The 24,468-nt window shown below is 49.8% G+C and overlaps 1 protein-coding gene across 4 annotated transcripts in view; it reads right to left on the minus strand.

The window, feature by feature from the left end:
* The window catches only part of ZFHX3 (zinc finger homeobox 3), a 253,984-nt gene extending 231,573 nt beyond the window's left edge, over window positions 1–22,411 (minus strand). For all 4 annotated transcript variants that reach the window (XR_011468919.1, XR_011468920.1, XM_070398745.1 and 1 more), the window contains exon 1: window positions 22,398–22,411. The gene's annotated coding sequence lies outside the window, so the exon portion shown is untranslated. The remainder of the gene's footprint in view (window positions 1–22,397) is intronic.
* Between the last annotated feature and the right edge of the window lie 2,057 nt (window positions 22,412–24,468).

Below are 24,468 nucleotides of genomic sequence, written 5' to 3' on the forward strand. Positions count from 1 at the left end.
ACATCCGGGTATACTGGGCTAAATAAAATATCTCCTTAAAATTAATCTCACCAGTTTCGTGTTAATTTTTCAGTGTGGCTACGAGAGCATTGTAAGTTACATGTGCGTGTGGCTCACACACTGTGTTTCGATTGGACGGTGCTGTTCTAGAGCCCTGGCCTGTCTTTCAACTTCAGATTCAGCCAGGACTGAAGTGTTCTTGAATATGACTGAGACAGAATTTTCTTGTCTAGCTTGAACATCCCCCTAGGGCCACAATGTGCCAACTCTCAAAGGGATGCTTTTAATTATGCTGGGAAATGCTAGTATTCAACTAGCCTAATGCCAAATTGCATGTGTAAGCTAAGAAAAAAGAAAAGGTGGAAGGTCAGATGAGTGTCAGCGTTAGGCAGGGTCAGTGGAGAGGTGCCACCGCTTCCAAAATGTTATCAATGACGTCTGAGACCAACCCTCTGCTTTAAATAGTAACGGTAGTAACAAGTTGTTTATTGTGTTTAATACAAGGATTACCTATTCCTCGACTTGTCAAATAGTTCAGCTTGATTTCTTACTACCGAGAGCAGAGTTCTCTCTTTCAACTGCCCTTTCCATAAAATATACCAGCAGGAGCCTGGTACCCGACCCCCACATACACACACTGTACGGTGGGTGGGAAGGGAAGGGAGAGAAAGGGGCAGAGAACACAGAAATGGCCCCTTTTCTATTAGAAAGTGGCCTACCCTACCCTAGGGATCACAGCCCAGACTCATTTCTCCATGCAAATGAACTTTTTAGCTACCTCCGGGAAGAAGAAAAGCTGCACAGATGCGGAAGGCCCATCCTGGGGCACACAATTACAGCCATTTGCATTCCTCCCGCGGCAGGATTAGCACAGGAATGTGCTTTGCAGCTTTGTGGGGGGAAAGGGAGTTTAGGAAGAAAGGAATGGGGGGGGGGGGGATTTCTCCCTGGTCTGTCCATCCGAAGCTCTATGATACACCACCACTGCTCTGCGTGTCTGAAAGTGGAAATAACTCCTGCTCGGGCTTTCTGAAGAGGGGGAGGTTGAAAAGGCCAGGGAGGGGGAGTGGGGCCAGGAAGGCGGTGGGGGGAGGGGAGGGAGGGAAGGGGAGGGGCTGCGTGAATTAGGGGAACTGCCCCTCCTGGTGCTTTGATCCCCACGGTCGTCGCTAGGAGAAACCAACTTTTCTCCTCGGGTTAATCAAAACCAAATTACTCAGGAATGTGGCAGGACAGGTCTGAGCTTCCAGGTCCCTTTGTCTTTGAGGATTTAAAATGAAATAATTTTTTTAAAGCAGATGGCAGTGGTTTAGGGGATAGGTAAAGTGAAAAGTCTGAAAGAACCTTAGGTCCCATCCTCAACCCACAAGAAAAAAAAAAAAGATGAAACATAAATCTACTATAGTTTATCAATAAATAAGTTATTTTATAAATTAAGGCCCAAAAGAACGTTCTATCTTATTGCCCAGCCCCCCCCCCCACAAGAGTCCCTTAAACTATACCTTGTCAAAGTGCAAGAAACAGTGCAAGATGTAAGAGGCACCAGATTATAAAATGTACCATGAAAAGAGAAGCGCGCCCCCCCCCCCCCCCCCCCCCCCCGCAAGCTCAAGAACGTATTTTTTCCAAGAACAAAGCTTGGGAGTATTTTGCGGTGCGAGGGTCTGCCTGGGGAATACTGAGGTAGGAAGGGGCACATCCAGTCACTGTTCAAATGCACGGATCAAATCCATGGTGACTCTGTAAACTCTGGGATGTCTTTAAGTTATAAGACGAGCAGCATTCAGGGGACGGCTCAGTGTCGGGATGAAGAGATCCCCTGAGTGAGGGAGGATATCACTGCTCATCTGCTGTCCAGGGACAGCTAGGACCTCGCTAGGACCTCACCACCCAAAACTGTCCACCAGCTCACTAAGAGCAAGTGCTGGGTGCGCTGAATGCAGTTTCAGTAACTCAAGAGGCAACAGGAAAAGGCTGACCTCAGAGATGAAAGAAGCCTGGGGCTCGGAGCTAGCTATATTAAGGCCCGCACACCTCCCTGGCTCCCACCTCAGGCAGGCTGTGGCACTGTGCGAGGGGTGGGCCTGCACTCCAGGCTACTGGAAACTCCACAATGCAACACCCCGGGGCACACTGTTATTAGGGACAGCACCCAGGAGCAGTAACATGAACAGCTCTTTGTGCATTAGAAAATGCCACCATGTGTTACTGCAAAACCTGATCAGCCCTCACTGCCCCCTTCCAAATAAAAAAAAAAAAAAAAAGATAAAATAAACAAAGGGAGCACCACCAGTTAAACTACTGGAGCCTGGACTCAAAAGATAAAATGAGGCCAACGCACGCAGGCCTGACTACCAGCTTGCCATACATTGTAACTGGCCCCAGGCCTATGGTTATCTGGGAGGTGGCACTAAAGTAACTTTTAAAATACTCTTCCCCTTATCTTCAGGCCAGAACACACACATGCATCACCCGCCTTAGATCTCTGCCATTAGTGGTCCATTTAGATTTTCCAAAACAAGGTCATCCCACTAGGCCCTTCCCCTGCTTCCGGTCGCAGCTGCGGACTTTCACCCCCTTCTCCAACAAAAGGGACCTTGTACACAAAATTAACCCGAACCATTAGTCTTTGCGGTGTGAGAGAGTACACTGAGCCCTCGGGATATTTACCCTCCTGCCAGGCCCGGCCCAGGGTGCTGCCCGCGGCCTCCCCCTCAAGGCCGGGGAGCTTCCCCAGAGATTAGAGGCCCAGCTCCCCGAGCCTCCGCGCTGCACTGCAGCTGTGCAGCCAAGGCCCTACTTTTCAGAAAATAAACACAAAGACTTTTTTTTTTTTTAAGAGAGAAGGAAAAAACTTTCTTCCAGGCCCAGTAACTGTAGAAAACGGGTTGGAAGGGCCAAAATCATCCCAGGTACCGCTGAGCTGTCCAATAGGGGAGCCACCAGCAACACAGGGTTCCTGGGCTCTGGCATTCCCAACTGCTGAAACAAGAATGTCAGGGCGATATTGTGGGCGGCATACAATATATCTTAAACTTCATTCCACCTGTTCCTCTTTGCATTTTATGAAAGGGACTACTAAAAAAAAAATACAATTACGCATGAGGCTCCAGTTCTATTTCTATGGGCCGGCACGCCAGAGGATGAAAATGTTACAGCCTCAAACACAAGCCCATGGCCATGCCCTAACAGGAAGTGCTTAATCTGTAAATGCTAGCAAGGCCCTAAAATGAAGCAAATGGCAGTATCTGGTGTCAGCGAGGCGGGATCACGGACTTGGAGCATGCTCACCAAGTATGTCTAGCTTGGGGGGGGGGGGGGCTCGTGTCTTTTTAGCAAAGAGGAACAAATGCAACCTCTACCGCAGCGATTCTCAACCGGGGCCATTCTACCTCCCCCGCAGAGAGTGGGCAATTCCTGGAGACTGTTTTTATTGTCATGATGGGAGGTGGGGTGCTAGCAGCACCCAGTGGAGATGGCCTAGTAGACGGGACGCTGTTAAACATCCTATGGTGCACAAGACGACTGTCACCCTGAACAGAGAATGATCAGGCCCCACGTGTCAACCGTGCCCTGACATAACCAGACACAACCAGGAAGGGACTAGATGCGAGTCCCAAGCAAGCCCGCTTTTAATACTCAGACTTCCAGGGCACAGGGCTGGAAGGGGCATCGCTTTGCAAAATGGCTTCTCTGCAGGTTTCAGCATTGGTAACAGGTTTTAGTGGGATAAACAATGTGGGCAAAAAAATAATAACAACAACAAAAAGGTTAAAACTATATTCAGTTTCTCACCAGACTGAGTGTCAAGGGTTGATAGGTCTGGCCAGGTCTGTTTTTCAAGCTAGTAGGGGAGAAGCAGGGTTTAAAGCTCAGGGCAGGGCCAGCCGAAGCCCCCTGCACACAAAGTGCTGCCTCTCGTGGAGGATTCCAACTGGGCAGCTACGGGCCGGCCCAGGGCCCCACCCCTGACCACACAGGTTCCTGTGACCGGTGACAGAGCAGCGGCGGAGACACTGTGATTGGGCTGCAGGGGCAGGAAGGGGACAGGGCAACGGAGGAGGAGGCAAAGACAGGAAGAGCACAGAGATGAATGGGAACAGCCCCTTCTCAGAGCCAGGCTGGGAGGCACTGCAGGAAGGAGGGGGGGGGGGGCGGGGAGGGCACATGATAATTAACTCAGCAAGTTGATAGTATTTGCATATAAATGCCTCCACAAATCACTACAAACAAGCCAGGACAAGTCAGGCCTATTAGCATATACAAGCCAGCCTGGGAAGGCCTCTCTAGGTGGGTCATTGAGGGGGCTGCTCACTTAGAAGGCCGCCTGCCAGCTGGGGGGCCGGGTGGGGGGCATGTGGGGGGAGGGAGGGCTGGGGAGGACAGTGACATTGTCTATTTCAGACTCTTTCACTCCTGAACTCAGATGAAGGATGTCAAAAAGAACTGTCCTTTCATCTAAGCCCATAAGGGAAGAGCGAAAAAATACTGGACCGGTCAGTTTCCCTCTTCTAGGGTGTGGGGAGACAAAGGTAGCGGAGGCCATGAGCAGCAACAAAAGAAACACAAAGGAAAAGGCTATGGGGTTGGAACCAACCTTTGTGGAGAGGCTGCTCAATATGCTATACGCACAATAAAGCCCTGTCTTCCATTTCATTTCATTTCCTCTGTAAATGCAGGGCGTCTATTATGCCCATTTCACAGGTGAAGGAAGGGAGGCTCAGAGAGTTTCAATGATTGGTCCACAGCCACACAGTGAGGCCGGCGTTGAGCTGGGCCTCAAGCCTGTGACCCCAGCAGACGGCTGGAGCTTGAAGCCAGCTTCCCAAAGAGCGGGCTCCGTTTCATTCATCTCTGCTCCCGCCAAGGAACTGAGTGTGAACCACGGGGCCCCCACTTCACGGGCTGATTCACTGGTCCTGACGGGGACCCCACCTTTTGTAATTATCTCACTCCTTCAGCCAATGAGGAGGACTGCACCTCCCTCCAATCAGACACTGGGGAGTCTGCACCGTTGTTCCTCTCCCAGCCAGTGGCTCCACTGTCTGGACAGTTGTTACGGATTCCCCAACAAGGACAAAATCAATGAATGGTCCTTTCCCAAAAGGCGTAGAACAGTGGTTCTCAACCTTCTGGCCCTTTAAATACAGTTCCTCATGTTGTGACCCAACCATAAAATTATTTTCGTTGCTACTTCATAACTGTAATGTTGCTACTGTTATGAATCGTAATGTAAATATCTGATATGCAGGATGGTCTTAGGCGACCCCTGTGAAAGGGTCGTTCCACCGCCAAAGGGGTCGCGACCCACAGGTTGAGAACCGCTGGCGTAGAAGTTCTCTCCTTTCCCCCAAAGATTCTTCTGCCTGGGTCCATACCTACTGAAGGAAACCCTGCTTCTCTCCTCCTCTTTGAAAAAGTGGGGGAACCACTATTTTCACTTCTGCCATGGTTTACCTGGAACCGCATTTTACAAGTAAGTCAAGTAGCACGTGTTCACATTGTCAGGTACACAGACAGACAGTCCTCAATACCCGAGTATAAAGGCGATGCCACTCAGGAGCCTGACAGATCGGAGGGGCCATTTATAAGCAGTTGCTGTCGCCGTGACAATCAACCTCCTCATTCACACTGAACCCACGGGCCTCTTCCTTGTGTTCAAAAGTGGCAACCATGCAGATGGTCCACAGAGAAATAGGAGGCAAAAACCGCTCCCCCTCCGAGCCAAATGGACATTACGAACCAAGGCCCTGCGCCAAGAGCATTTTAAAAACCAGGGCCTGGAATGGTGGAAGAGGCTTGCATTGTTTCTTGAGCAGTTAAGAAAAATTGTTTTAAAAAAGTTTGTTGTTGTTGTGTGTGTTTTTTTTTTTTTTTTAAAGGGAAAAGTTGCTGAGAAGGAGAAAAAAGGCACACACGTGGTCTTTAGCGTATTTTCGCTGGACAAAGACGTCAGGAAAAGAAAGGCTGAGTTGCTCAAAATAGGCCACTCAGAGACCAGAAGTGTGAGAAGCAAATAAGTTCATGTCTACACATACGTACTTTTTATAGATTTACAGGAGTTTAAATTCTTTTGAAAAGAGCTTTTTATACACAGAAGGGAGACTTCCATATTTGAACAGGCACTTATATGACTTTAGGGGGGGGGGGGCTGCAGGGCTGAAACGAAATATCACATTAAGCCCCTTGGTCTTTTCACTCAGCTAATCTGACTCCAGCCTCTCCACTGAGGAGCTTCAAGCGAAAAGACAGACAGCCGCCTGTGAGCTGGAATTTTAATACTGAAACACAGAGCCCACGACAGCAATGTGCACAGGCACAGGCCTCATTCAAAATCTAGCTCAGACAACAGACCCGGAGAATTCTTCTCCAGTCACATTCCTGGATCAACTGGGCACCACCACCAAGAAACACACAAGATTGTTCTTTAGCCCACTCCCCAAGGGCCCCCGAGTAACTCAGGCTTCTAATTCATTAAGAAGTCTACAAGCCCCCATCATGCTTAACCACCCAAGTCCTCTCTTTAGGTAACATCACACACACACACACACACACACACACACACACACACACGAAGAAGAGGAGGTGGTGGAGGAGGGGGGGGGCAGAAGGGGGGAGGAGGGGAGGAGGGAGCAGTCATCAATGCCTGGTCTCCAGAAGCAACCAAGTAGGGGGAGGTCTCACTCCCAGATCAAAGGTCTGTGGCTGAAATCACTCTCAGGACAGTGCGTGAAATCGGCAGCAGATGAAAATTCCACCGTCTTTTCACAGAGGCCAACGGAGCCAGTCTTCCTGGTTCAGAGTCTCCCTGCGGATGACTAAAGACACTCCATACACTCCCAACTGTTGCTCCAAAAGACCCACTTAAAATTAAAGATGAGATAATCATTTGGGAAAGCCTTTCAGGCCATTATGTGATTAGCAGAATGGAAGAGGAGCAGGATCAGGTGCTTCCCCATCCTCACAAGGAGCAGAGTGGCTGCCAGGGGGCTCGGTGGTTAGTCCCAAACCAGCAGCAGCAGCCAGAAGGGACAAGCATGGGAGGAGAAGTCACTGACCACACTGCCCATCCCAATCCTGCCACGGACGCCTTAGACCAACTGCAGGGAGGGAAGAGGAGGGAAAAATCTTGGAGGTGGCACAAAATTCAAAGAAGGAACAGCTGAACCATCCTAGACCCTCCCCTCTCCCAACTCCTCCAGCACACAGGAGGCCTGCTAGCTAAGGCTGCTCTGGAGGGGTGCACATCAAAACCCCCATGCATTAATCCTCATGTTGACAAGGCTGTATGGCGACCCCCGCCCACCCAGCCGGGGATGGGAGAAGGGCTCACCCAAATGCCAGATTAAGCCCAGGCATTTTGCTAAGAGGCCCTGTCTGGGGTTAAAACCCACAAAACTGTAGTCTTGCTCTGAAATGAAGCCAAATTTGCCACCCAGCAAACTTTCTATGTCTCTTACCCCATTTTTATTCACACCCTTATTTCTGCAAAAGCAAGGAACTCCAGGAATTAAGGGTGAAAGAAGGGGAGAAACAGCGGGGGGGGGGGGGGGATCACCTTTAAAAGTAACCAATAAGAAGCTAAGACACCTTCTTTGGGCAAAGAACTCTCTAGAAAGGCACCCACCAAGGCTGAAGCACTCAAAACCTTGTCCTCACCATCCCATCCCCTGCCGCACAGAATGAAAACCAGAAGAAAACACTCACGTTGTCTCTGTGCTTCTGAAGCTTTGGCACAGGCTGTAGTCAATGCCCCAGTTTCCATCCACATAGAAGTCATTTACCACATTAGCAGAGAAAAAGCCCTCTCCCATCTGACTGTCACTTCGCACATGTTCAGAGAGAACAATCTGGCAGCCAACTTTAAATCACAGAGAAAAGAAATCTGACAGTTGTTGATGTTGTAGTTCTCCCCCTCAATCTGGATTTTGAGAGAGGCTTGCCAACGAGCCAAGACTGTTGCTTGGGTCTCTCCCTCGGGGCAGTTTGACTCAATCTTAGCTTCTGTGTGTCTGTTTCTCAATCTGAGCAGCCTAAGGACTCAGGACACCACCGCTCTTTGGTCAGAACAGGCACCTCTCAATGTTTGATTGAGATCAGCTCCTGCAGAGGAATTCCTTTGGCTGGCTGCTAGTAAAACTGGGTTCCCTTTCTCCCTGACTACAGTGTCTAACCCAGGCAGAGGCCTGGGATTCAGAGCTGTGATTTCTAACAATCACCATTGCAATTCAATTCTCCTACCAGAGCCTGTGGAGACCCCTAGGAAGTTCACCATCATGGAATGTGCCTTCCTGTGGTGTTTTCACCGGACCCCCCCATCCTGGTTAATTACTCCCGTCTTGGGGACCAGAGTAGGCCAAGGAGCCCCAGCACTACAGAAATAGGCCAGGCTAAGAGCAAGCAAGCATTTTAATAACAAGCGAAAGTATAAACCACAGCACATACTGCGCTGCTTGAGGTTACTGATGGGGGACGTCAGGTGCATTATCCCTGAAATACTGGCGAGTGTGAGAGGGAGCCTGCAAGGTTGTTCGGGCAGAATCACAGTTGCCTCTCCTACTAGGCCAGGCCAAGCCCTTCGGGTTAAGAAGCCAGCCAGCTACTCTCCAAAGTGGTTGTAAAGACAAGTCACTTTCTTCCCCTTCAAGTAATTCCCACCAATTTCCGACACTTTCACAAAGCCCTGCTTGGTCACTTACATATTTGCTTCTTAACATAAAACTGTTGTAACTCTGAAAAAAAAAAAAAAAGAACTTCTTAGGTGAGGGTCTGCTTTGGGTCCTTGCATTTCTCACATTAAGACTTCAGAAGCACCTGAACTGGTTTGGCTCAGTGGATAGAGCGTCAGCCTGCGGACTCAAGGGTCCCAGGTTCAATTCTGGTCAAGGGCATGTACCTTGGTTGCGGGCACATCCCCAGTGGGGAGTGAGTGTGCAGGAGGCAGCTGATCCATATTTCTCTCTCATGGATGTTTCTAACTCTCCATCCCTCTCCCTTCCTCTCTGTAAAATATCAATAAAATGTATTAAAAAAAAAAAAAGACTTCAGAAGCAAAATAAATAAATAAATAAATAAATAAAAAATCCTCAATAGTAACAGTGACAATAAGGACATGCTCCCTGGACACCACTTGTGACCAGAAATAAAGAGACGGAGCTAAGTCATCACCAGCCCCAGATAATATTTTGCTAGTATTTATTCTAATGAACTAACAACCTCTGGGTCATCCAAGGTGAGCCAGGCCTGTCCTGGAAGTGTCTAGTAATCATCATTTAAAATAATAATGAAAACTGAAATCTCGCTTATTTTAGCTCCTTGCCACTGGGCAGTCCAACTGGCACCAAGTTTACAAGGCAGTTAAACCCGTTCCAAATCCGTTCTGAAAGCATCAAGAAGGAAGGCACTTCGCTGTCCTGGTGGGAGGAGCCACACAGAGGCCTGCTGGGAGCACTACTGTTTTAGTTGGGTCCTTTCCACCCAGCCTGAGCATTCATTTGTGCAAATAAAAGACGGAAGGGAAGAAACCAAAATTAAAGTTTCAGGTGGTTGGGGAAGCAGCACAGATTTTTTTTTTTTTGGGGGGGGGGGGGGGGGGAGAATAAGCAAGGGTTTCTCAATAGTTCCCTGTCAATCAAAAGTGTTTTCAGGAGAACTGGAAAACAGCAGCTCCTTCCCACCGAAAGTGCAGCCATTTCAAAAGAGAGTTGGGAAAGGGAGGTGACCCATGTCATAAAGACAGTAGGTCTTCAAGCCACTTAATTCCTTGTGATTCTAAAAGGACTATTTTTAAATCGGAAAAGTGCTTGCTTCTGCATCTGCCCCATGTTGTTAAATAACACTTGTGTAATTAAATAAAAGAGCCAAGGGTGACCCTCGCCCATTCTGAGAGGCACTTACACGCTCCCTGAAAACATGCTGGAAACGAAATGCAGACAATCTCCTTAGTCCTGTAATTTAAAAAACGGAGAGAGGAAAAGTTTCACTTGGCCTTCAGGGCCACACACCGTCGGAAAGGGGCGGGGGGGGGGGGGGGGGGTTGGGGTCTCTGCAAAGTACAATGAACCCAAATACAGGTGTGCAAACATCCAGGTATGTATGTACCTCTCCTCCAATGACCCTATTCTTGAAACCCTTAAATTATTTAGAATTGCGGTCTCCTGACTTCCCTCACACCCCACCTCTGTTCTCTAATTGCTTTTCGTGTTTGGGTTGGGTAACGAGAAGGATTTGGAATCTCGGGCCACCAGTGGCAGTTCTGATAACAAGGAACAGGCCCACGCTCCTGGCCGGGGCCTTGCTCGATCAGGTTACGTTGGAAGGTGTATGTTTTCCTCTCAAAGGCAGTCTCGGCCCCAGCACTCAGGCTTCCCTCTCCAGCCCAACTCCTGGAACTCGTGATTTTTAGGGTTTCCCCTTGAAAACGATCCAGAAACCACAGCCATTAAAAGAACATGAAGGTTTGACACCTCCTGAATTTAGGAATGAGGGGGACTCCAGGGGCCAGCTCTACAAACTCGCACCTGCTGCTTGATGGCAAAGAAGCGAAGTTCCCAGCTAGTGTGAGCTTTAAATTATCCTCTATTTATTGAGTGACTTGTCTCCAAAGATCTCAGAGCGAGGGATGAAAGAAGATGACGTGTAACTTTCTATCTACCTTTAAGGTTTAAGTTTGTTTTCCTTGCTGTGCTTTGATGCATTCTGCCCAGCAGGCCCAGTGTGCGTGCGGGGAGAGGCCTTCTCCCTGTGCCCAAGTGTGTCCTCTCTGAGTGATCTGTCAGTGGCTTTCAGGGTCTGCAGGCCAGTTAAATGACACAAACAGAGGGTGGGGGGAGAATGACCCTTCCGGATTCACCTGTGCCTGGGCTTCATTTAAGCCAGTTTATAGACCGTGCTTGCGCCAGGCCATGCACTCAACTACCTTTGCCCTCCATCATGACAGCTCAGGTATGTCTAAAGCAGACAGGACCATTTCCCAGAAAGCTCTTTCCTCTAAGCCTACAATAATTTTTATTATTATTATTGTTTCTGCTACTGACCTAACTTGGACATTCCTCCTGCTCCTTTAACAGGACAAACATCTCAGCTTTCCCTCTCGACCACCCCCATCCCTTCGGAAATGAACGCTGCTCTGGTTTTCCCCAGAGTGCAAACAAACTAAAATTAGAGGGTGGTCCAGTGGCTCCGCCTGCCAGCTCCCTCCAACTGCTCCAACAACAAGCGCGTTTTCCACACTGTTTTGAACGGACCAGTGACTTCTTTGGGGCTGAAAAAGGTGCATGTCTAGGCGGGGGGGGGCCCCAAACTTTGAAATGACACCGGCACCGCAAGTACTCAGAAGGCAGGGACTGATCCAAAAGCCCAGGAAGTACAGGAGGGAGGGGGAGAAAGATGGGAGAGCGCAGAGGAGGAAGGGCTTTCCTCTGTGCCCAGCAGAAGGCAGAGGCTCTCGTCCCGGGTAGGTTCCAATTGGATCTCGCAGTTCCAGGGCCTCCAGCCTGCCCTTCCCCCACATGCCCCAAGAGAATGGGAAGTTCAGCCAAGACTCACAGCACCTGCCTGCAGCTCCAGACCGGCTGCGTGAACCGGGCGGGCCAGCCGGCGGGGGAGGCGGCTCCACTCACCTGGCACACAAAGGCTCCGCACACCTCCGGCGGGAGGAGGCACTGGCAGGTCCGAGGGCCCGGGCAGGCGCGACAATGGGAAATTCCAGCGGCACCGGAGCCCCAAACTTACCCACCCCAGGCGGCATTCTCGCTACCTCCCGCTGCCCCCGGGGCCCTGAGGCGGCTCTGCCCAGGTGGAGGGGGGCCGCAGGCGGGGGAGGGGGGCTCATGGTGGTGGCGGGGCAGGCGGTCGCCCCTCCCCGGGAGGGAGGGTCCCCGGGCTCCGCGGAGATGCACCCTAGGGGCGCTTCGCAGAGTCCCCGGCCCCGGCCTGCCCACCGGCTCGGCCGCCCTCCTGGAATCGCTTTATGTAAATGAGGCTCCGCTCGCGGCGGCGGCGCTCACCGCCCTCGGAAGGGGGGCGGGCGGGGCGGGGGGCCTTCAGGGATCCACATTACACAGCAACAAAGCGGAAGGTTAATTTGAAACTCACAGCCCCGCCGCAGCTCTGCTCCCCGGGCAAAGCCTGACATCTACAGTCGCGCCGGGCGCAGGCCGGGTGCCGGGCGGCGGCAGTGGCAGTGGCAGTGGCAGTGGCCGCGCCCGCGGGGAGCGGGGCCGCACGCCGGCGCCCAGGCCCGAGCCCCTCTGGGCCGCGCTCCGGGCACGGGCTTCCGGGCGGGCCGGGCTGCGCGCCGGGGGACCGGAGCCCCGAGCGGTCCGGCGTGAGCCTCCCCGCAGCCCGCCAGGTGGGGACAAAGCGGGGACCTCCCCCGGCGCTGACCCCTCGCTCATCCAGAGTCAGGAGGCGGCCTAGAAGCGGGCGAGGAGAGGGGGACGCGCCCTGGGCCACACGAAGGTGCCTGGGGTCTCCGCCCGGGGCCAGCGGGCTCTCGGCCCCGTCCACTCCGCGGCCCGGCCCCTCGAGCCTGGGGGCATGAGCCAACGCGGACAGGAATTTATTTGAAACACACACACCCATCCTATTAACTGTTTTACAGAGCACTTCTGTTTCTCAGCTGCAGAAACTTACAAAAACACCCCCTGCTCCCCATTGAGAGTTTAAGGACAGAGTTTTTAATGAGAAGAAAGAAAAAGAGAGGAAGAAAAAGAAGTGAAAAGGCTTCTCGGTTTGCAATTAAGTCTCTTTAACAAGACTCTCCTGATAAAGCCACACAGGTTCCGATCGGTACAGAGCACGCCCTTCACAGGGACATTCTACTGGGGGGTCAGATTTCACACGGCCACCCCAGTTGGTCAGAGCAATCGCTGGACACTTTTCTGTCTCCCCAGGTTCGCCTTTCCCATTCTGCTGTGCCAAGGGAGCACCCCAGAAGTCTCACCGGAAGTCCCTTGTCCCCCCTGCCAGGACCCCAAGCTCAGTCTGAATTTACTCTGGATTCTCTGGGCACAGAGAGGCACCTGCTTCCCCCTTTTCTGAAAGCCACCCACCCAGGCTGGCCCCACAGCCCGGAGAGTCCCTTCCGACTGCACAATAATGAACCATGCAAGTGTTAGAAATATAATAAGCTCATGAGGCGAAGAGCTGCATGTATGGAATCGTATTAGCATTAAGCACACATGGATGCAGGAGGCAGAGGGATGCCTGGCTGATGAAAACTATCATGTCACCATGTACAGGGCATATTACACAATATAATTTGGGTTCAAATTAATGTAAATATCTAACTTGTTGGAGACAGACAACCCCTCTTTCCGTTTTAGTCCAGAAGAGACTCCAAAAAAAAATTTTTTTTTTAAATTTTTTTCAGCTAGGTCCCTGGGAGAAAAGGCTGCCTCTAGGGAATCATGTCCGATTAGGGACAAAGGAAAGCACAAGCCAAATTCTGTCACACATGAGAGGGTAAGGGAGGGGGGCGGGGAGTGAAGAGGGAGGAAGGAAAGTAGAGGATGATTTCATAAAGCAGAGTCTGATCACCGCGGAGCTGTTTTCAGACCGCCTGACTTCAGGCCCAAGAACAGGTGGTGTTTTCAAAACACGCTATTATTTATATTAGCCACGTGAGTTGAGAACACCTTAAAGAAAACCAATTAATAATTTAATTGAAAAAGTGACTATGAATAATACATGAAGATGATGATGCTAGCAATAATGCAAGCAACGTGGCACATGCCCCACAGACAGGTCCCTGGAAATCTCCTCAGGAAAAATGAAGGCTCCAGGCCCCACTCCTTACCTGGAAGCAGCAACCCAGGGCCCCTCAGCTAAATTCAAGGGAGTGAGAACATGTTTATACTCCCAGGAAATCTAATTTTGCTGCTTTGTTTGAACTTTTATTAACAGGGGGCAACCTAGTAATCTGGTGACATCATCAACCTGTGGGCCTATACATAAATATCTTCAATAAAATAAAAGCTAGAAAGCCCAAAGAACCAGCTATAAAATACTCTGGAAGGATGAGGAGGTGCTGGAAACAAGGCCCTGAGGGGATCTGCCCTGATACCGCCAGTGTCCCGCCTGCAACCTACCTCCAGCCCCTTAGAGGCCTGACAAATAGAAGGAAGAGCAACCAAGATCCCTTTCCGCTCTCGTAATCTGGCACCAGCCACACAGGGTGAGGCCTGGTCAAGCTTGCCTTTGTTACAGGCAGAAAATGAACAGGTAATCCACAGGCAAGTGATCAATGGCCTCTACCATTATGAATATAAAGGACTGCACAAAAGCTGGAATGTTACCTCTACTAAAACTTATTTTCATCACCAAAGAAAAGAATACCTCTTCAGAGGGAATTTGCAACTTTTGCGCTTACAAATGGAATCCACAGTTTCTCTGAAATGCATCTTGCGAATGCTGTCCTGTGACTGACTCTGCAAGGCCCTGGCTCTTCTGAGGGCAGCTGCCTGCGGATCAGCGATCAGCCCTCGGCCTGCCCAGCAGGGCCAGCCCTGCACTCTCGCTGCCCTGTCCTGAACGCTGTTGACAAACCCACTCTCAGAAAAGGCGATTCCTGCTTCCAGTTCTCCATAACTAGGCTCATCTCATCTGGAAAGCGTAATTGGCAACAGCCGAAAGGATAAATATTTAAAACTAAATCAGGGGATGCTAACCCCTTCCCTACTCCTCCCCTTACTCACTCTCCAAACCAGAGGCCAGCCCCCCTAAGGCTTCGCTGGCTGGTAAATTACAAAGATCTGAACAGAGCCAACTGGCTTCTCCCGCTCTCTTTCTCTCTCCCCACATACACACTCAGTCTCCAATGCTGCATCCTTCCCCTTCAGCAAAGGTAAATATGATCTCTGAGCTGAGATACAGTGAAAGTCAGCATTCTGACTTCTTGCTAAACCTGGGCTCTATTTCACAGCACAACTGGGTTTAGGCAGATTTGTGTATTCTTCCAGATCCCTCTGTTTTTATTAAATTATACATACACATTGATTTTAAAACTAGTGCTTAAATAACCTTGAGGCTTTAACAAAGAAAAAAGCCGGGGGGGGGGGGGGGGGTCTCATGAATAGTCCCTGAAATAAACAAGGAAACATTTGGAGCTGAATGCCCAGCTATCACCCCATCATTTCTAGGCAGTTATATTTACGGGCCTGGCACCTGCTGGGTGGTCAGGACCTCCTGGGTCTGGGACAGAATGCAGGCTCTCCTGAGAACAACCCACACCCAGGCTGCTGTGCCAAGGCCTACACACAGATGTTCTGATTCACATTTCTCTGACACAAACCTCAAGGCCTCCATCTATCGCTACAGTGCCAATTCCATAGATTAATTTTACCCCCAAGTCGTAGGTGGAACATTATCTAGCTTACTTACCCACCCTCCCCAGCTCAGACCCTAAATCTGTCAATGGCACACATAAGAAAGACACAAATGAGTAAACATTTTTAAAGAAACTGTGATTGGGAAGAGCTTTTCCAAATTAATGTTAAGTTACAAAGCCCCGTTTAAGAAAGCAGAAAGAAATAACTTGCCTTAAACTAGCTTTAAAAACGTTAGGTAAAAAGCTCGCTCTCTTTCCTTCTTTTTTTTTTTTTTAAACAAAAAAATATTATTTCTGAAAGGGCAAAGAGAATTTGTCATGCAAGACTTTTATACCCAGGGGGATTCTTACATTTGTGTTTCTAAACCTTGAAATTGAGAATTTTAATGAAAAGGCAGACAGATGCTTAAGGACAGCATCGCAATCAAGGTCCATACATTACAGGAGAGGAGGGACGCTTTGTTTGGGGCCAGGAAAAAGAGGTGGATTCCGTCCCTGCTGTCTGACACATCCCTGTGCACTCGGCCTGACACCACTGAATTCTTGGAGGGGAAGCAGGTTGGAGGCAGAAGAAAGGAAAAAGGAAACTGGAGAGGAAAGAAAGGGGGGAGGGGACATGGCTTCTTTATATAAATCTTGTATGTGTGGTGTTGTTTTTTTAAATTCTCAACACAGCATCAACCCCACAGTATGTGCCAACAATTCCCCTACACATGCATTAAAACAATCAATTAAACGATCTACCAGGAGCACAATAACCAAGATCAGATTTTTTTTTTTTTTTAATGAAGAATTTCATTTGGGTTTGCATTTCTTTCCCATCAAGTGACCACTTTTGGGGACAGGATTCTAAGAGATAAACAAAAGATGACCCTTTTCACACTTGCCCCCCAAATGATTCTGGAATTCCATTTTCTTATCTTTTTTATTTTAGTTGCATTTCTGTTCGAAATCTGCACTAATCTGATTTAAGAGCTCCGAGCTGAAATTTCACATATCCTCCAAGTCAGCCGGCCAGTGTTTTAGAATTTGGATTTCTATTGAGGCTGTTCCAATCGCCAGTGAGGCCTACGATAAAATGTGCTTCATGCTGTTCCGTTTGTCTCTCTGCAGACAAATAGAAACTGTGAAATTTAAAGAATGGATGAAAAAAAAAAAACCTAAAACAAAGAGGTTAAAAAAATAGGACAAATGTTTTTGCTTTTGTGTCTGCCTGGAGCAATTGTTTGGGGGAGTCTGCATTGACAATAACCATGAGAAGGCCATCTAAAGGCGATGCGCGCACAAGGGGACTCCTTGCCTGCTGCCTTTGGTCTGGGAGAAAAAGCACCTTAGCTCCATTCTCCAGGAACAAAAGGCCAGGGCCACGGAAGGGGGGAGAGGTTACTGGGGCTTTCACATGGAGCCAAGTGTCAATGCAGGTTCATTTTTCACCCGTCTTAGTTGGAAAGCAGCTCGGTGAACTTCCTAATGACTGCTTCTCCCTCTCTCCCTATTATTTCTAAACCTGAAAGAACAAAACAATAATATTTTTTTAAACCTAAAACCCATCATCCTATTAGAGGAAAGCCCTGAGGGCCTATGGTCAGTTTTTCCTCCTTCCTCTCCCCACCCTACTTTTTATTTTTGGAGGAGGGGGGATTCCCATTGTAGATCACATGGAAATAAGAAACGCTGGACACTGAGGTCATTTTTAGTAACACCAGAACGGCCTTTATGTCTACAAAAAGGCAGAGAGCAGAAGAAAAAAAAAACGGAACAGGGATGGGAGGTGATGGCTGGGCGGCTGTGGGCAAGGCCTGGAAACATTTCCTTTTTTTCACAGCATGAAGTGGCTAATGCCAGCTTCAGATATGCAACTGAATCAAAGTCATCCTTACAAGGTTGGGTGTTTTTTTTTTGGGGGGGGGGGAGGGGGTGAATGGAGAAAGGGACAACAACGATGTATTAACAACATAGACAAGGTGTGTGTGTGTGTGTGGGGGGGGTGCTTCAGAGAAAGGAAGCCGAGATGAATCACTGCGTGCCATGAAAATACCAGGGCAAGTGGATGTCGGAGTGTTTAACCAGCTTCGAAGCTAGAAACATCTTCCCCAGCGGCCAAACCCTAGGACGACAAGGCAGTGACATGCAACTCTCAGCCTTTGAACCCAGACCTGGCAGCTTAGGAGTGTGCACCCCCCCCCCCCTTCCCCAGGCAGCCACAGGCTCTGGCTGAAAAGCGAGGTGGGGGAGAGGGCCCTGCGAAGAAGCACAATAAACAACTCAAATATGAACGGAAATGACATCAGCAAAGTGAAGGACCTGTTTATTGCAGATCAAAACAAAACAAACTTCCAAACCTTTTGTGTACACACGATAACTCTATAAAAAGCCCTCCTAAAATGTCACCAGGGTCAACACATCAGCATCCCAAGAAAACAGATAACAGTTACCATGGCGGGGAAGGGGGAGGGAGGGGGACGAAGGGAAGAAGGTGGGGGGGGCGGAGATATAAAACCAGAAGGGGCCAAACACCCAGCTGACTATTCCCCCCTGTGCTGATCCTTAATATTTATTGGTGTTTATAATCTAAAAGCCATGCTCTGTGTTTCACTTAATACAAGGCCAGACAGTGCTGTCTAATGAGGCAGCATTACAATCAGCTTGTAATACTGAATTTTTAATGCTGCCAAGGATTCTGTTACATAATAATATGAAAAACAGAAGCTGAAAGTGGGCTCGCGGTGACAGGACACTAGAGGTTCCAGGCAGGCAAGCACCACAAGCCTGCCTTCCCCTCCTCCTGCCTCCCCCTCCTCGGGCTCTGCGATCAGTCAGCTTTCCATCCCTGTACAGGAGATCAGTATGGAAACCAGGAGAATTTCTTAGGAGATCCACTTCGTTATTATACTCTCGGAGCCCAAGTTATATTTCCAGAGTTTGAATTCTAGCTGCTCTGGGGTTAGAGGTCTGAAATGAGCATTTTCTTTGGTGTGTGTGTGTGTGGGGGGGGGCGGCTGAAGAGACAAGGAAGACAGGAGAAGGGAGAATAGCTGATTTCAAGCAAACTGAACGATTTGGAAAAAAGAAATCAGAGAGGGGAAAAAGAATTAAGATGCTGGGGGTGGGGGTGGGAGGGATTGAAGTCTGCCGGCCATATTCACAGCTGCTGCACTCAGTTTACATTGGTGTAATTTAAAAGCATATATATATATATAGAGAGAGAGAGAGAGAGAGAGAGAGAGAGAGCGCGCGCTGCCGTTGCTCCTCTCTGTAATGCCCCAAGACTGTAAATCTATAACCACTGCAATGATTTAGTGATTAAAAACATGATAACATATTGTGTAACTGCAAACCACAGAACCCTTGCCAACTCTCCTCTAAGATAAAGGGGGGAAAATACTGAAAATGTGTTGCTCGCAGCGATCTTCCTAAACCCAAAAGATTTTAATAAAAGAATCTATATAGTTCAACGAATCAGAAAAGGGTGAGTGAATTGTATGTGAAGCCAGGAAAGGGGGGGGGGGGGGAGAAGAGGCAGCTTTATGTGGGATTCTTTTCCTTGTACTAACAAATTACGACCTAAACATGCCTTTTCTTTTCTCTCTCCCTCTCTCCCTCTCTCTCCTTCCCTCTCTCTCTCTCTCTCTTTAATAGTTTGTTGTAACTGGACTAACTGGTCTTGTGTGCTGTCTTGCATATTCAAAGCTGCTTTGTAATCGGATCTGGAGACCCAACCTTATTTGCCTGAACTCAATAGGGGTTTTTCCTCCTTGCCTCCCTTGTTTTGTTTTGGATTCGTATTGTGGGGTTTCAGTTCTCGCTGGGAGCAGACAGCTATCCAGGCAGAGGCTCTGGTGCCTTTAAACTATAGAACAAACACCTGAGAGGGGAGGCATCATTTGTAACGTGGCAGGAGGAGCCTAAAATATACACACAAAAATAAAATCAAAGCAGCTGTAGGGGTTTTGGCCTCTGAGCAGCTGACCTGACCCCAATTCTGTATATTCTTTTATTTCCCTATCACAGGATTCCTGCACCTTGGGTCAGATTCGAACTCAATGTGACCCTCAAGAGAAGGCAGTCACCAAGCCCTGGAAAACTCCGTATTTAATGGGGGGTTGGAGGGAGTGTAAGTGCATATGCATTCAGACTTCCCCAGTGTAGACACCCACACAGCGTGTGTGTGTGTACACACATACACACACACACACACACACACACGTCAGGACTGCCAGGCCCTGGGGCCAACTCCAGCCCAGCTTTCTCAGCCCACACTACCCGGAGCCTGAACTCTCATTGCAGGGAGCGGCCCCCCAAATCTTCATGTCTACAACTCTGCCCATAAACACATGCATGCACAGACAAACACTCCTCCAGAGACTTTAAAAACTCCCCAGATCTACACTGCCTTCTCTCTGGACCTGAGCAGGGCAGTTTATTCAGAGAAATCAATAGGAAAGAGCATTTGCAAATATTTACATAAGCCCTGTGCGTTTCAGCATTAAGTAATTAAAAACTAAAACTCGGGGAGGGGGAAGGGAGGAGACACACAGACAGAGGAAGGCTGCTGGCCTAAGAGTGGGTTTTCCTGCCCACACCTCGTCTCCCTAAACCACAATCCTTTCAAAACTGACTTCGTGTACACTTTTTGCAAAATCCTGTTCGTGCACCATTTGCTAGACTATTTCAAAATCATCTCCAAATATGGATTCACCTACCACCAAGCTTTCAAGCCTGACTATAAGTGTCTGTATTCTCTCTCTCTCTCTTTCTCCTCTCTCTCTCTCTCTCTCTCTCTCTCTCTTTCTCTCTCTCTCTCTCTCTCTCTCACACACACACACACACACACACACAGAGCAATCCTTACTTTTGACATTGCTTCAATCTGGTGTGTTACTCTCTCATATTCCTATCTCTAAATTATTTGCACCAGTTGAAGATATCAAACATTAGAAGATTTGAAGGGAGCCCTGGAAGTGGTGGTAATTTAATAAGCGAATTCCCATCCCTAAACCCTCCAAGAATTTCCACTTCTAGCTACAGGATACCTGCACGTGGGGGATTCAATACCTGAAACCCCCACATGTAAACAGATTTGCCAAAAAAAAAAAAAAATTTGGACAGCAAAATGGGGTTTTTAAACAGGCCACTTTCAGAGCGGACTTCCCCTATATTGTTCTGGAGGAGTGGGCAGTAATATTGCCCCCAAGTCTTCTCTGAGAAGCCGAGCAAGCCACTGGAGCACCCACGCTGCAGATATTGTAGGAATTTACAGTAAATGTAGGTACACGGTTGCAGCACGCTGCCCTATTGATTATGCAGATTGTGATCAATCTTCTCCCCTCGCCCAGTTTCCAAGCCTCTCTCCGAAGACCTCCAAATAAGTTGGTCTGTAACTGGCCATTCTCCCAAAGTAGGGAGAAAAAAAGTAATTTTTTAAAAAACATAATAAATCGTCAAGTGTCCCCACTGAAAGGACTTGAGTCTTTTTTTAATTCCAAAGTGAATTTATGTTCTGTAATTTGCATTACAGCCAAGCGATCACCGTCTGTCATATTCTTTAAAGGTACTTAACAAACCCCCTTTTAAAAGTCAGGAGAACTGGAGGCCAGAAAAGGGCAGTCAGCCTCCTTCTTCCATATAGTCCTTAGATCAAGTTTCAATAATTGAGACCAATAAAAATTGTCATATTTACCCTGCTTCAAAGCAACAAGGAGTAAAAGAGTGGGTGATTTTTGAAAGCACTTGTAATCAAAGAATTTGCCACAGCCGAAGGGATTGTACATTTTCAAAAGTCAGATTCTAAGCAAGAGATTAATTTGCAAAGTAAAATGTATTTTTAAATTTTAATAGCTCCACAAAAAGCCTACGAGTACGGAGTCCATACACAATTTAAGTGCCCTGCATAAAAAAATACACTTAGATCTAGTCCCCAAAAGACATGCAAAAAGATGTACAGAGATGGACGTGACAATGAATAATGTGAAATTCAGGAACACAGTTTTTGCATCTAATGGAAAAAATACAGGGAAAAGAGGCGAGGGGCAGGACGAGGGGTGAGAGTGGGCAACAGAACGTAAACAATCCCAGACTCTCGTGAGAAAAAAAAAATAAACAAAAAGAAAGAAAGAAAGAAAGAAAAGGAACCCTCCTACATCTCTCAACTCAGCTGGCCGAAGAGAGGCCGGCCCGGCGAGGTCTAGTCCTGGCCGGCGGCGCAGCCCCGAGCCCCCGGGAGCCCCTAGTGTCCAGGGCAGAGCCCCCTCCAGGCGCTCGCAGCGCTGCCAGTGGGGCAGGGAGGACAGCGCGCAGGTAGAGGGTCGGGCGGCCGCCGCGCCCCCTCGCCCCCTCTCGGACCCCGAGGCTCCGGCCCGGCGCCCACGTCCCCGGCAACTCTAGCCCAGGCGTGGAAGGCGCCCGGCCGGCCAGCGGTGGTGGCGGAGGCGGCGGCGGCGGCAGCGGCAGCAGCCGCGGCCGCGGCGACTGCTCCCGGCCGGGTGCGCGCCCCGTGCGGCGGCTCAGCCCGGGGCCCCGGCGCCTCTCGGGGTGGGGCAAAGTTGGGGGCCGGGGGCGGGGGCGCTCGGCACCGCGGACCCCCCCGCCGGCCGCCGCCTTTGTCTCGGCGCCCGGACCCCGGCCGCCCTCTCGCCCTCGGCCCGCGCGCTGGCCGGCCATGCCCCGCGGCGCCTCCAAACTCGCGGCGCGGGCCTCGCCCCGGGCGCCTCCACCCTCCCGGGGGTCGCTGGCGGCCAGCGGCGGCGGCGCGGGGGCCGGGGAGGAGGGGGCGGCCCGGGCGCGGCGGCGGCGGCGGGAGGAGGAGGAAGAAGAGAAAGAGAAAGTTTGGCGCAGGGGGAAAGAGAGCGGGACGCGGCGAGCGAGCAGGGCGCGGGCGCGGGGAGCGCGGGCGGCGGCGGCGGCCGGGCGCGGGAGCCGGGAGGGGGCAGGACGAGCCCCATGCAAAGCAGCCCGGGCGCCCCGAGGAGCCCCGCGTCCGGGCGGCGGCGGCGGGAGGAGGAGGAGGAGCAGGCGGCGGCGGCGGCGGCGGGAAAAAAAAAAAAAAGAGGGAAAAGTTGCCACTTACGCGGTTGCTTCTCCGGCGGCGGCGGCTGCAGCGGCGCTGCTGGCGGCAGCGACGGCGGCGGGAGCTGGCGGCGCTTTTAATCCCGAAAACAGGCGCTCGGGCCGCGGAGCCCATCAAGGCAGCAGCGGCGGCTGGCGGGGGTCGGCGGCGGCGGAGGACGCGCTGCTGGCGGCGGCGGCGGCGGCGGCGGCGGAGCTGGAGCGCGCTCGGCGGAGCCCGGGGCGGGAGGCGGCCGCAGCCGGGGAGCCGGAGCCGCCGCCGCCGCTGCCGCCGAGCAGCATGGTTGGCGGGGAGTTTACAGCCCCCGGAGCGGGCAGGGGCCACGGAGGAGAAGCGGCGGCGGCGGCGGCAGCGGCTCTAGGCTGTAATTGGGATGCAAAGCAGGCGGTGGCGGCGGCGGCTGCGGCCGGGAGGAGGAGGAGGAGGAGGCGGCGGCGGCGGCGGCTGCAGCGGTCGGAGGGGACGCGCTGGAAGTGGGAGCTGATGAGTGAAAAGAAAAAAAAGTCTTTGGATCTTTATTCTGCTAATTAGTTTCCTGCAAAAAATGGCTGTGATTAATTCAGTGCGCATGTGCTTCATTACCCAGGCACGACGGGAAGGGCTAATTAGCCACCTTCTGGATCAATAAGATTCAGCAAAAAAGAAAAGGGGGAGGTGGAGGGAGGCAGAGGGGAGGAAGGGAGGAAAAAAAAAAAACAGGGGAAAGTGATGAGCAGGGCGAGGAGAGCAGGAAGAGAGGATGGGAGAAGAACCCAGGAAGAGGGAGAGAGGCACCAAAAGTTTATGCATGTATTAAAAACACATACACACCACACACACACACACATACACACCACACACACACACACACACACACACACACACACACACACACCGAGAAGTGAAATGCAGAGAAGCAACAATAGGAACCTGGCTAAGATTTTTTTTTAAGATTTTTTTCTTTTTTTCTTTCTCTTTTCTTGTTTTTCTTTCTCCCTTTCTTTTTCTTTCTTTTTTTTGGTGGTGGGGGGCCAAATGCAACAATGTTTAAATTAAGTAGGAAGAGAGCATCTTCAAAGAAGAGAGGAGTAAGGGGGGCAATAATGGAGTGGGACAGCTTAAAGATTTAAGTGAAAAGAGTAGAGAAGCAGCAAAGACTTAGAATAGAGGCCACTTTAAATTGCAAATCTGAGATTTTTTTTTAAAAGAAGGAATATTACCTCCCTCAAATCAGAGAACAAACAAAATATGGAGAAAACTTTAACACGTACCATAGACTAGACAAAAATATATATGTTAATTTTGTCTTCTGAAATAAGACGAAATCAATCTTCTCTGGTTCTTTAGAAGGAGAGGGGAAGAGGAGACTGATGATTAGAAGAAATAAAAGGGGGAAAGTGAATCAGAATTGAAAGGGGGGGGTAACTTGAGGAAAGACAAGAAAAGGAAAAGTTGCACTTGGAAACAAGTCCAACTTTCTACCTTTCTGGACTTAAGAGAAAAGTAAAATCAATTTTCTCGTGTAAAACCTGGAAAGCAGATGTTTTCAAAATACAGGAAGCTATTTTGCCATCAAAAGCAGGGATGTAATAAAGGCAGTGAAAAATAATTTCAGACTAAATTCGTAAGAAAGAAAGCCAATATATTTAAATAGCGAGGAAAGGTCTAGAGTGGAGAAAAGGGGGAAATTACATACCCCTTCCCTAATGCCAAAAAAAAAAAAAAAAAAAAAAAGTCTTACAGCTACCTCCAAGAGTTTGGAGCAGTCTGGAAGCCAAAGGGCTGGAAATGAGAGGATGGGTTTCAGATAAAGACTACGAGCAGTACATCCCACCAGAGCCCAAAGGAGATCCCTGGAATCAAAGACAGCAGCCAGGGACCCTGCTACTGTACCGATTCCCAGTACATCAAAGCCATCACTTAGGCGGGTGTACGGTACCTCCAAAAAGCAAGCAAGCAAACAAACGCAGGAAGAACAAGAGTCAGTCTCTCTCTCTCTCTCTCTCTCTCTCTCTCTCTCTCTCCCTTCCCCCTTCAAATCCTAGCTTTAGCTTCACTGCTACTGCAATAGATTTTTTAATAAGAGTGTGTA

This window comes from Myotis yumanensis, unplaced genomic scaffold (genome assembly GCF_028538775.1).
Source record: "Myotis yumanensis isolate MYYU_CA2020_CCGP unplaced genomic scaffold, mMyoYum1.0.hap1 SCAF_18, whole genome shotgun sequence".
Classification (NCBI taxonomy): Eukaryota; Metazoa; Chordata; class Mammalia; order Chiroptera; family Vespertilionidae; genus Myotis; species Myotis yumanensis.